General features: G+C 43.5%; 1 protein-coding gene across 1 annotated transcript in view; it reads left to right on the plus strand.

The window, feature by feature from the left end:
• HDAC4 (histone deacetylase 4) overlaps nucleotides 1–11,535 on the plus strand; it is a 235,465-nt gene that overhangs the window by 51,684 nt on the left and 172,246 nt on the right. The gene's annotated exons all lie outside the window — the stretch shown is intronic.

An 11,535-nucleotide genomic window follows, 5' to 3' on the forward strand; every position in this document is an offset into this window, starting at 1 on the left:
TCAAAGCATCTGGGTGAATCATTCAAATGGCTGGAACTATTCAGGACCTATATAATTTTTAAATATCAAATGAGGCACAGAACCGTGTACTTGCTGTTTGGTGACTTCGTTTTTCAAAATACCTAGCAAAAGTGGGCACACGTGGTGTTCCTAATACTCTGTAAATGGTTTTGTCCCGAGTCTCTTGGGGATGGGTGTACCAGAATGGGTTTCCCTTGCTTGCGGAGAGCATGTTGTGTTTTCCTTAGCCACTCTCTGCGAGACTGGGTGCAGGTCACTGAGCTGTGCTACTCTGCAGGGCTGAGGTGTCACCTCCCTGGTGGTGACACCCGGCCTGCTGCTGTGGGACAGCCTGCTTGGGGCCTTTTGGTTAGGGGTTCATGAGTAACCTACACACACTAGCTTCTTCCTCCATGTCTCTTTGAAGCTCCAGTTAGCCAGAGATGATCAAATACGGGCTTTGTGGTGGTAACCACAATTTAAGAATGAGTGAAATTCACTTTGCAGGCCAGTGATAATTCGTTTTCTTCTTAGTGCACTTTTTAATCTCTTGGGGTGAAAAAATCAGCCATCATTTAAAGACTTAAAGGTGCTTCTTCTGCTTCCTTGGGTGTTTTTTCAGGACATGGCACTCAGACTGTGAGAACTGTGTGTACAGCATGTCTTGAGTTGCCAGAAAAACACCCAGACCCTGTCTTAGTGCTTGGTTTTGGAAGGGCAGGGGACTGTAGTACCAAGCGGTACCTGGGTCATCACCCCTCTGGCATGGCAAAGATCTGCTGATGGCTCTCACTTCTTTAGCTGCTTTGCTCAAAAGTTTATGGATGTCGTAAACTCTCCCTTTCACGGGTAGTGCTTTCAAAGAAATGCTATAAGTGAGCTGGCTTTTAGCCCCAAGCAGGACTATCAAGGTGGGTTTTTTTCTTTTACCAGCTGTGTCCTATTTTCCTACTTCTTTGCACCTTTCCTAGAGTCTTTTGCTGCCCATCTTCCTTCGGACAGTAATTCCCCATGTCCTATGTATCGTGAACTGTCTCCTTTGCAGTCAGCTATCAGTTTCTTACTGCTCTCTTTACCTTTTTGCTGGATTTTTGGGACCGGCACTGATCAATAGATTTTATTGATGGAGTACAAGATGGATAGACTGTGCATGGTAATAGCAGTTTAGGAAAAAATTGCTAAAAACAGAGGCAAGTGCTTCTGATTTGTAACAGTGTTGTACGTGCACATTTGTGTCTTTCCTGTCTGTTCAGTGTACAATGCTGGAAATATCAATAGGTTATTAAATAAAAAATATTTTAAATCTCACCAATTCATTATACATTGCAGATGAATTTGTTTTGAGGGAGAATTACTTTGAGACTGAGCATTTTGTAGGAGGCTGATGATTTACAGGGTGGCAAGCTACAAAGTGAGGTGGCAGATCTGGGGTAGGGAATCTGTGGGGAAGATGCTTGGGGAATGCTGCCATTCCTTGAACTTAACCCATCTCTTCCTCTTCGTGCTCTTTATTTTCAGTGATCAACATGTTAAAAAAATGAAATACATAAAAGGGGTTAACTTGTTATTAGTAAGATGACTGACCAAGAGTTTGTTTTTTTTTTCCTTTGAAAACTTCTTCATGCTCTAACTTAATATTAGTGCTGATGGTGTCTTCTGCTTTGTGTTCTTGGTAGTACTTTTGGACATGGGTGCTTTATAGCACTGAAGAGCATTTAGGACTGAGGAGGCCTGATTTTGGTGATAACTTTGAATAACTCAGCCCAGAGATATTTTGCATCTAAGATAGTTCATCATTGTCCAGGAGCTGATCGTCCTTATCCAAGAGCCTGGTTCTGCACTCCTGTGCAACTGTACAGATACGGTCACAGAGGGAGGGAGCGCTGGTAAATCCAGTATTTTGGGGTCTGAGCATGTATTAGAAGTGGTTGATGCTTTAGGAAAAGCATGCATGCCTCCTTCTTGGGGCTAGCGGTGGAGAGAAAGGTCTGCTCCAGGCTGGGGGTTCCCACAGCCTGGGAACACACTGTAACTTGGTGTGGTACTGAGGCAGCTGGATGGAAAGTATATAAATTAAGTACACCATGAAAATGAATACGGCACCTGCAGCACAAAGGAAAAGGAGAAACGTGAGGCTGGATACATGGTGGGACGCTTTTGGAAGTAAGTGCCTGGCAAATACAATTGCTAGTCTCACCGCCCCCCCTGCCCCCAGCTGAATTCTTCATTTGGAGCATTGTTTGTGCTACCCTTGAACATTAACTGCCGAAGTGTCTTCACTTGGGCAGCCATGGAAGTCTGTTTTCCATCTTGCAGAAGATTCCAGCTAGTTAGGTTGCTTTTGTCATTCAATTTTCTCTTGTTTACCAGGGTATTAGGAAGCTGGAATACAAGCAGTCTGTGTTTTGCCCTAGGAAACATCAGTAGTCCAGTCACCATTCCAGAAATTCCTCTCGGTTCATTTTTCTTTGTAGCAGAGCTCACAAAGACTCTGAACGCAGTAAATGTAAATCTGAAAAGGTCAAACCTCATGTATGCCGGAGACAGCAGTACAGGATGACAATGATGCAGGGGCACAGATTAATTTTAAACTGTGGACTGAGAACAATATGTTCATAGAGAACTGTCAAACTACGTCTTGCGTATTGAGGAGGAATTAGAGGTAAAGCAGCAAGGATTTCTCTTGCATTACTCGGTGACTTCTTAACATATAGCAGAGAGGGATCAAAACACAAGATTCGTGGCTAGGAAAGGGTAGGAGTTGCATAAACTGGAGTTGTTCTTTGCTTCTGCTTGCTTTGCCTGCAGGATCCCAGTGGCAGAGCAGTGCCTGGGGAAGCAGCACATCAAGGGGTTTTCCCGTTGGCCAAAGTTGTGTTGAATGTGCCGTTTTGAGTATGGGTTGATGCAGACCTCTGCAGCTGAGACACGTTTCTGTTCCACGGGTCCATTCACGTGTGAGTTTGCTGGTTTTGTGCTGAAAGCCTGCCCAAGGGCTTCAGTTTGGATGAAGTCCTTCTTGTACAGCACTTCAATAATGGTGGGATCGGCTTTGCCTTGATGCATTTCCAATTCAAGAAATGAAAAACAGTACACAGTGCAGGGGGAATCTCATCTAGAGTAACAGAATTGACAAATGTCAAGTGTTTTCAGCTGCTCCTTTGCACGTGGTGTACAAAGGATGAACAATTCCTGCTAGCTGGGCGTTCAGCTTATTAAAATGTGGGCCAGAATTGATTTTTTTCAGGGAGACCATTGATTGGCACTGCTGGTTTGACGGGGCTGTCACTGCAGCACTGCCTCCGGATGCTGTTGCGCCAGCAAAAGGCAGCATGGCAATGTATGAGAGATGAACAGGGCTGGTTTCTCTGTCACTGGCTGGAGGAAAGCAAAACAAAAATAACTGTCAGTGTAAAACACTGAAAGATGCAGCCAAAGCTGATGGAGACATTTGTCTTTTAGCAAAGTATGAAATCATGTTGTGGTTTTTTTTTGTTTGTTTGTTTTAAATAACATACAGGTAGGATAATATGTTCAGGATAATAATGTGCACTAGTTCTAGGAAACAAGAAACTGAGAATACGAACATTTAGTTAGCGCTGAATGCCTTGGAGCATGGGAAATGCCGTCAGACTCCTCTTCCCCTGGCGGCACCAGTGTTGCTTAGCCGCTGCCAGCTTCGTCATCCTGAGATCCCACCTTGCTGTTAATGTCTTGAAGTGACTTGGCACAAGGAGAAAATCTCATACTTACGATATTTAAATCATTCCAAGGAATGACCTAAGCTAGAAAGGAAGGGTGAAAGGTGATGGGGAGTGCTGTGCACCACCATGTGCCATGACTACTGGGAGCTGGCTGGTGCCTCTCCGGACCGTGGACTGCGGAGTGGTTTGTGTGTGGCGGTTCCTGAGCTGGGCAGAAGGATGGGTGTGCTCCCTGAACGCGATGGGAGAGCACATGCTTGTGCCCCCGTTCCCCTGCCTCAGCTTCGTTTCATACGTGGGCTGTTTCAGGGCTGTTCATCTGTATTTGGTGCCCGCTTGGGCTCTTCTTCCGCAGGCTGTGCAGTGCACAAAATTAACGTCCCTGTTACGGTGCAGGGAGAGGCAGTTCCTATGGGTCACCAGTAAGCAGGGAAGGCAGTTTTGTTGTGGGAAACCAGGAACCCACCATCTAAGGAAACTGCAAAATTACAGTCACTCTTTCCCACCATAAAAGAGGGGAGGATAAAGCTTACAGAAAAATATTTCCAGCTGAAACATCTCCAAATAAATTGAGGTCCTGTTTATGCCATTTTTGATTTTTCTCACATATTTTTGGTATATGGTGTGTTTACTGAATGTGCTGTTACTTGCTGTTCATGTAAACTGATGGAATATATTTTTGTTTTAGGACAATAACTGTATATATAAATGTGTATAATTGACACATATACAGTGATTTACATAAATGTGTTAATTGATGTGGTACATATCTTCTATATAATAGGTCTTCTGTTTTATGGTCTTCAACATATATAATATGGATTTGGAAAGGTGTTATGAAGGAAAAGGCATTCCTTTTAAATTTATTTAGAGAGAAAGAGTTCAAGGCCCGTTGTGCATTAAACAAAAATATTCTTTAAAGATATTGGCGCATAACTCCAGGCAGCATATGTCTCCTCTCCAGAGAGTCCTACTTGTGAAAGCAGTATCACTTGTGAAGGAGAGAATCACTGACTTGAAAAGGACTGGGTTATTTTGTCCAATCTGCCCTAGTTCAGAGCCTTTTCATCTTTGTTGGCTATTTAGCAGAGCCAGAAGCGTAACCCAGAGACTCATAACTGTGGTTTTTTTGGTTTGGTTTGTTTTTTTTTTTTTTGCTTAAAAGAAGAAATCTCACCAGCAGCATGGGAGAGGAGTGAGCACTCGGACTTGGTGTGGTTGCACCAGCGTAGGGCTTCTGGATGCTTTTTGTAGCAGCTTCTAATTAGTAATTTGTAGTAGTAATTTGCATCTTCCTACACACATCCCTCCCACCCTGAGAAGTCTTGAGTCTGTTTTGTGGCTTTCTAAATGTATGTGTAAAATCGCTCTCTGGCTATTTCAATGTCGGTACAGCTTTGGCGCAGCTTCCAAGCAGCTCAGAGTGGTGGAATGGCCCCTTCCACGCAGTGCCGCATCCACGAGATCGGCAGCAAAGGCACCAGACTCCTGCAATGTTGGGAATAGGTTATTGCATGGCCGTGTCTGCCTCGCTCTTTGAAAATTTGTTTCACGGTAGTATGAGACATTAATATTGATTTGCCCACTCCCCCATTTGCTGATAATCTTTTTTTTAAATGTCTTCCCCCTTCTATGGGAAGGAGGGACCCCTCAGCTGGGCGAAGCTCTAGTGGACTTCTGGTGGCTTTCTGGGAGGTGCCACTTGGCTTTCTGTTGGGGCACACAGAAAGCTGTGGAGGCATGGCTTTAAGATGAGAAATGGGAGATAAATAACTTCAGATTTAAAAAAAAAAAAAACCAAACAAAAAAACACAACAAAACAACCAATAACAAAACAAAACCTGGAATCCTTTTTTTTCCTGATTACTTCTGAGTAAATAGTGCCTTAAGGAGTATCTTAAGCAGTAAAAACAAGTATGTTCATTTACACTTTTCTACTTGCAGTCATCAAACAAAAACCAATATAACAAAACAGGAATGACTTAAAAAAAAAAAAAAGCTTTGACTTTTTTTTTTCCCAGATATTTTTTGATTACTAAGAATGATGACACTTCTTGGCAGTGCTATTTTTACAAGTTGGCTTATTGCATTGCTTGCAACTCTCAGTCTTTGTTTTATTTAGCTGTGGTTTTTAATTTCCTGCTTGTGGCAGGGTACGTGTTTGTCAAATGCTCTATAGCTAGGATCGTGTAGCTTGCCTTTCCGCTTGCAGTTATAGGGTTACAGCAGCGTTCGCTTTACAGACGGTTCAGTGTGCAAGTTGACAGCACATGGCTATATTCAGCATAACCTGCTCCTGTCAAGTCATGTGCGACTTAAAGCCTGATGTTTTCAGTGGTCATAAATCAGTGTTTAGTTTTGCTTGAACTTGGGAGTGAGCTTTTAAATAAAAAATGTATTCTTCTTAATGCCTTATCCTTGTTGGGTTAATTTGGTTTTGAAAGTAATGTATTAATTTCATTTTTGGAATGGGATTTTTTTTTTAAGACTGCATCCTGGAGGGAAGGAGAAGAGGATTCAGAGGGCCCTTAGGGCAACCTAAGAAGCCTTCTGATGGTACACAGGCTGTTGGGCCACTACAGCTGGTATCTTAGACTTTCCTGAGCTGGGAATGGGGACTTTGCTGTTGGTCCAACACATTTTTGGTTGCGTGATGTTTAGGTGGTTCACAGTATGTTGCTTGCAGTTCATCTGCATAGTTTCCTTGCTTATGAACTTTTTTCTTTTGTAACACACGAAAAATATTTCATCATGCAGTCAACTGATTCTGCATTCAGAGAAATCCTCATGGATATCAGACCTCACCTAGGTGTCAAAACTCCTGAGATTTCTTACTGTGCATTAATGCTGTCTCCGGACAGACCTCGTGTACTGTGCACATCTGGGTGGCTGTGGCACTTATGCAAGTGCAGTCCGTGGGGTTGTTTGGCGCTTTAGTCCCCTGTGAGACTGCACACTGCAGGTAAAAGCTTATGTGCTCAAAAGGAATGGGCAAGTATTACTCCTTAACATACGTTTTCATTGCTTTTGTCCTATTTGTCAAGAAAACTTCAGCACACAGAGCTGTGAATTTCTTTTGGCCCGTCTTGCTGTTAAAGTTAACGTGCCTCTTTGCTGTTTGAAGCCACTCAGCACTGTCAGTTAGGTGAGTCTTAAGTATCTTGCAAGCTGTTTGGGATGAAAGGAGTCTATCCCGGTCTGGTAAGGAGTAGACACTCGTGTAATTTTATTGAAGCAGCGTGGCACTGCAGGTGTGTGTTTTGGCTGTGTGCAGTGACTGAGCAACATTAACCTTAAGGTAAAAGGGAGGGAGGGAGAATGGCAGACAATATTTTTTTGCACCCCCAGTACTGAGGATCTGGTGTTATTCTGAACATATGCAAAGCCCAGTGTTTTGGATTGGCCTCATGGTAAAATGGACTCGCTTCTCCTTGGCTTGGAAATGGGAGTTGCTCCTCAACAGACAGGGGATTAGAAATTTCTGTTTCAAAATGTGCTATTCTCATGTTACTGTGTTTAATTCAATTTAAAATACTTTTACTATAGCAAATCTATATTACTAATATTATCTAATACTACTATATTAGCCAGCCATGGAAAAATGATCCATTGTGTTAAAGCGATAAGAAGAAAACATTGTGTTACATGAGCATTTCAGCTTGTGTTAACCCCCTATTTGCAATAGAACAGGAAAAAAAGAAATTTTGAGTGTGAGGGAGGAGTTGTTGATTGTACTTTTCTTGTGGTATTGGCAAGGTTTTCCTCTGCCTGAGCTTTCCATTGCTTTCCATCATCAGTGAATCAAAGCAGGCGCTGAGGTTAGGTGTTGGGTGCTGTCTTCTGGGTGAGTCACGGTCTCTCTCTCCTGAGGTGCATACTGAAGCTGGTTTCTGTGAGCAGTCTCAGTTTCATGAGTGTAATAGTTTTACTTTCATCAACAACAGGGACTACTGACAAAGTGTAAAACAGCCTGGGTTTCTCCTAGACAAGAAAAGATACCCAGGGGAGTCTCAGGTTTGTGAGAAATGCAACAGATTGGAGACTGAGGATAAAGATTTTACACTGTTTGAAATGCACACAATTTATCCAAATGGAAACTTGCATCCCAGTGTCCTGAGTTCCACAGATGCAAGTGTACCGAAACGCCCGATCTGGCCGGAGTGGAAGAGACTTTCCTTGCGAAAAATGTGGGGAGCGGAAGGAATTGCTGCAGCAGAATAGCCTGAGACTGGCAGTAAGTCAGAGCTGGAAGCATGCAGGATGAAGGCCATGCAACCTTGTGGGTGAAAATCAGAGCTGCCTAGAGGAACACATGGCAGCACACTGCTTGTGGCATCCTACAAAACATCTCTTTGTGCTTCCGAGGTCTTGTGCCTTTTCAGCTGGCTATTATTGTAGCTCTGCTTTCCCTTCCCATCAAGATTTCTTTCTTTTGAGTAATTCCTAGCACCTTCTCTGATGTCCAGCTATACAGCCAGCAGTTAAAATAGTGCATCCTGTTATGAGAAGAAAATCTGGAAGCAAGCTGGAGAGCCTCATTCGAGGGAGCCTGCCTTTGGGGTTGGTTATCAAGCTGGGGGAGCAACCTGGGCTTGCAGCATGAACTGTGTTCAACAAGAACGTCAGGAACTCAGGAGCTTTCTTGGCCTTCAGTGGTTGTGAGGTGGTACAAGTTGCACTTTTCCTGTTGGCAAGTAAGGTTTTCAGGGAGCACCTGAGTGATGATACCTGTGTTCCTTACCTGCTGGAGGACATTGCTCTGAGTTAATGGCACAAGGCTGGAAATGACTGCCAGATGTGTGTGCTGGTGATTAATGCAAAAAAAGGAAACATTAAATATTTCCTTGGAACAGAAGATTTGCGTGTTGAAATCGGTCTAAAACCAAAACAAGGACCCTCCATAATCCTGGAAAGATCTGCCACAGCTCTGGTGTGAGCTGGGGAGAGCCAGCTGGGAAGAGCTCCTTTATGAACTCCATGAACGACTGCTACCAAAATTCAATCACGAGCAGTTCAGAAAGTACATTAATGCCTTTGATGGGATTTCTGCCTTTCTGAAAAGAGGCAAAACGCCTGTTCTTACTGTTGGTGTTATCATGACAGCGTAAGAAGTCCTTTGCCATCCTCCTCTCCTGCGAGTACAGATACACCCTTACCTGTCTAACTGGCTTGCAGGATCTCCATCCAGTGCTCTCTGTATAAAGTGTGCATCGTCTTCACAGCTCTAATATAAAGACAGTAATTTCCACAGAAATACTTAGTTTGAGTATTGTAAAGTAAAACAGAGTCTTTTTATGAATGGCTCCACATTCTTATCTTTAGTTAAAAATAAGCTTTCATCTTTGGCACTTTTAGGGGGTTTGTTCATTTTGAGAGTGAAGTGCCAGCTTTGAAGTTCGGAGTATGGTGACACTGGGCACAGCTGTTTTGAATTGCGTACATCGTTTTAATTGCAGTTTATTTGGGTAATTCCAGGATCGTTTCAGAGCTTAACTGATTATTTTGATTAAACAGTTGCCCTTTGCTGGACGCTGTCTCTGTTGGCTGTTTTGTCTTGAGCACCCTGAATTAGCGCATTGGGAAAGGATTTTGACGTCTGGATGTCGGTAACTTTTGGGGTGCCGCACGGCAGCTTCACCCAGAGCAGCACCATGAATTCGGTATGTAAAACCCTGGATCGGTGCTTGTTCCTTTCATGTGGACTGTCCCTTCACATGCTGATGATATTGCAGCTCTTCCTTGCTGGAGTATTTCTGGTAGCAACTACTTTGTCTTGATGGTCTGTTATATGACTGCACAGAAATACCTGTCTAAACTTTGTACACCAATTTCTTAAATTTTTATGTGCACCTACTTGAAATATGAACAAAGCAAGGAAACGAAAGTTGTCTTTTTCCCTTTCTGAAAGAGAGGATGGCATTTTAAACATGATTGCTGTCTTCAGCGGGCTTAGGGAGGACTGCAGTTTAGGCTGCTAATAGGTATGGTCAGCTTGTCTCTGATCCTTAAAATGTTCGACCGGAAGGATTTTTCACTGGTGAGCAACAGATTTTTCACTGTTACAGTAACAGGCTTGGATGTGGAGAAGATACCACATGCAAGGATGAGTTTCTTGGGAAGGTAGTGCTGCAGAGGCTGTGCAGGTACCCAAGGAAGACACATGCGGGTGGGTGAGTTGGCAGACCGGCCAGCCCTCCATCTGACTGCTGGCTCTTACCCCAATACAGCGGTACGAGCTGAAATGAGTGCCTGCCTGCTGTAGTTCAAATATACGTTTAAATATAAGTTCTTAGGATGAAGTATTTGACCTAATGGATAAAACAGGTAACAGGTAGAAGGAAGCAAGGCATTTACTTTCAGACCCAATCGAGCTACACCTGGCACTGCGTAGATGGGGAGCAGGCTGATCTCACTCAGGATGGGTTAATTATAAATTCTGCCAGTGTCATGGACATATGTGAAAATGGAGGGAGGAGGGTTTAAACAAATTGCACTATCCTACAAAATTCAAGCCTTGGGGGTGAGAGGAGCAGTGGTTACTGTGATACATGGACTATAAAGATGCAAGGCACCAGGACCCATGGAGCTGCTGTTGTTTCCAAGTGTGTTGTCCTGATGCACATTGAATAAGGTTCGTGTGACAGCAGGGAGGTCTCTTGGGGTCTTGCTCAAGCTTCTGGAGTTGTAGGTCTCTGACAAGCTATGTGTAAAGCAGACATGTCCAGTCCAGCTTCCCTGACCATGCTGTTTGGTTTTTGCCTTTGATTGGAGGTTTTCTCAGATCTCTGAAGGATATCTTCACTTGTGTGGGGTTTTCCCCCAGTATTTTAGCTCTTGTTTTGTAGAAGAGAGGCTTGATGGAGCACTCTGAAAGGTTGAAACTTGAAGCCTTGTACTCTAACAGCCACCTGGGACCCAGCAGCTCCATCAAACCCAAGTCCTGCTCTGTTTGCTGATGGTCCTGTTTCCCTGTCTCCATATTTATTTTCCTCAATGAAAAATTCTCCCTTTTTTCCTCTGCTCTTTCCAATTCTGCCATCCACTCAAGAAGCTACAGCTTGTAAGGTGAGAAGGCATGTAGTTAGAAGTGAAATTGTAGATGGTTCCTGTTGCCAGCAGTGTCCAGGGAGGGGTCCGAGCATCACTTTCCTTTGCCTCTTTTCTCCCTGCCCTCTGCTTCATCCAGGAATTTTCCCCAGGTTAGTCTCCTTTCTGAAAGCATTAGTGTAATGGGTTGCTGAGTAATTATTATCGCTTCCCTTTTCTGCTATGGAAAGGATCAGAGCCTTTGAACACAGCCTGCCTTGGAAATAGTTTCTTGGACGAGTCTTATTTAGCGTGTGTGCTAGCAAAATGCAGGGCTGGGATAAGGAAGGAAACCCACGCCATTTGGTTCATGTAACATACAGTTCGTCCCCTCTTTAATGAGGCAAGCCTTTTTTCTGCTTAGTATCTCATTAGCTTGAGAGTGTCCTGTGAGCGTGTGGGCAGGAGCTGGAATCTTGTTTGAAGCCACAGAAGAGCCAGGCTATCTTTCAGCTGGGTTTCTTCCTGACAGTTTGTTCAACTGGAGAGAAGGGAAAATTAAGCAAGTTGTTCAGCCTTCTCTCCTGCCTCTAAAATGTGCTTTGTAGGTCTCCTTCTGCTGACAACTGCAGATAATTTCAAGTTTTTTTCTTTCCTTGCTTCATTTTTGTGTCACCAATCAGTTTTTAAAACCTGCTGAAATATTAATTTTGATTAAAGTAGCATTATATCTATGAATTTGTAGCTATCAAACGTGAATTCATGTGTTCTGAATAGTCCGTGATTGTGAAATGGCCGGATGCCA

This window comes from Pygoscelis adeliae, unplaced genomic scaffold, assembly GCF_000699105.1.
Source record: "Pygoscelis adeliae isolate BGI_AS28 unplaced genomic scaffold, ASM69910v1 Scaffold63, whole genome shotgun sequence".
Lineage (NCBI taxonomy): Eukaryota > Metazoa > Chordata > Aves > Sphenisciformes > Spheniscidae > Pygoscelis > Pygoscelis adeliae.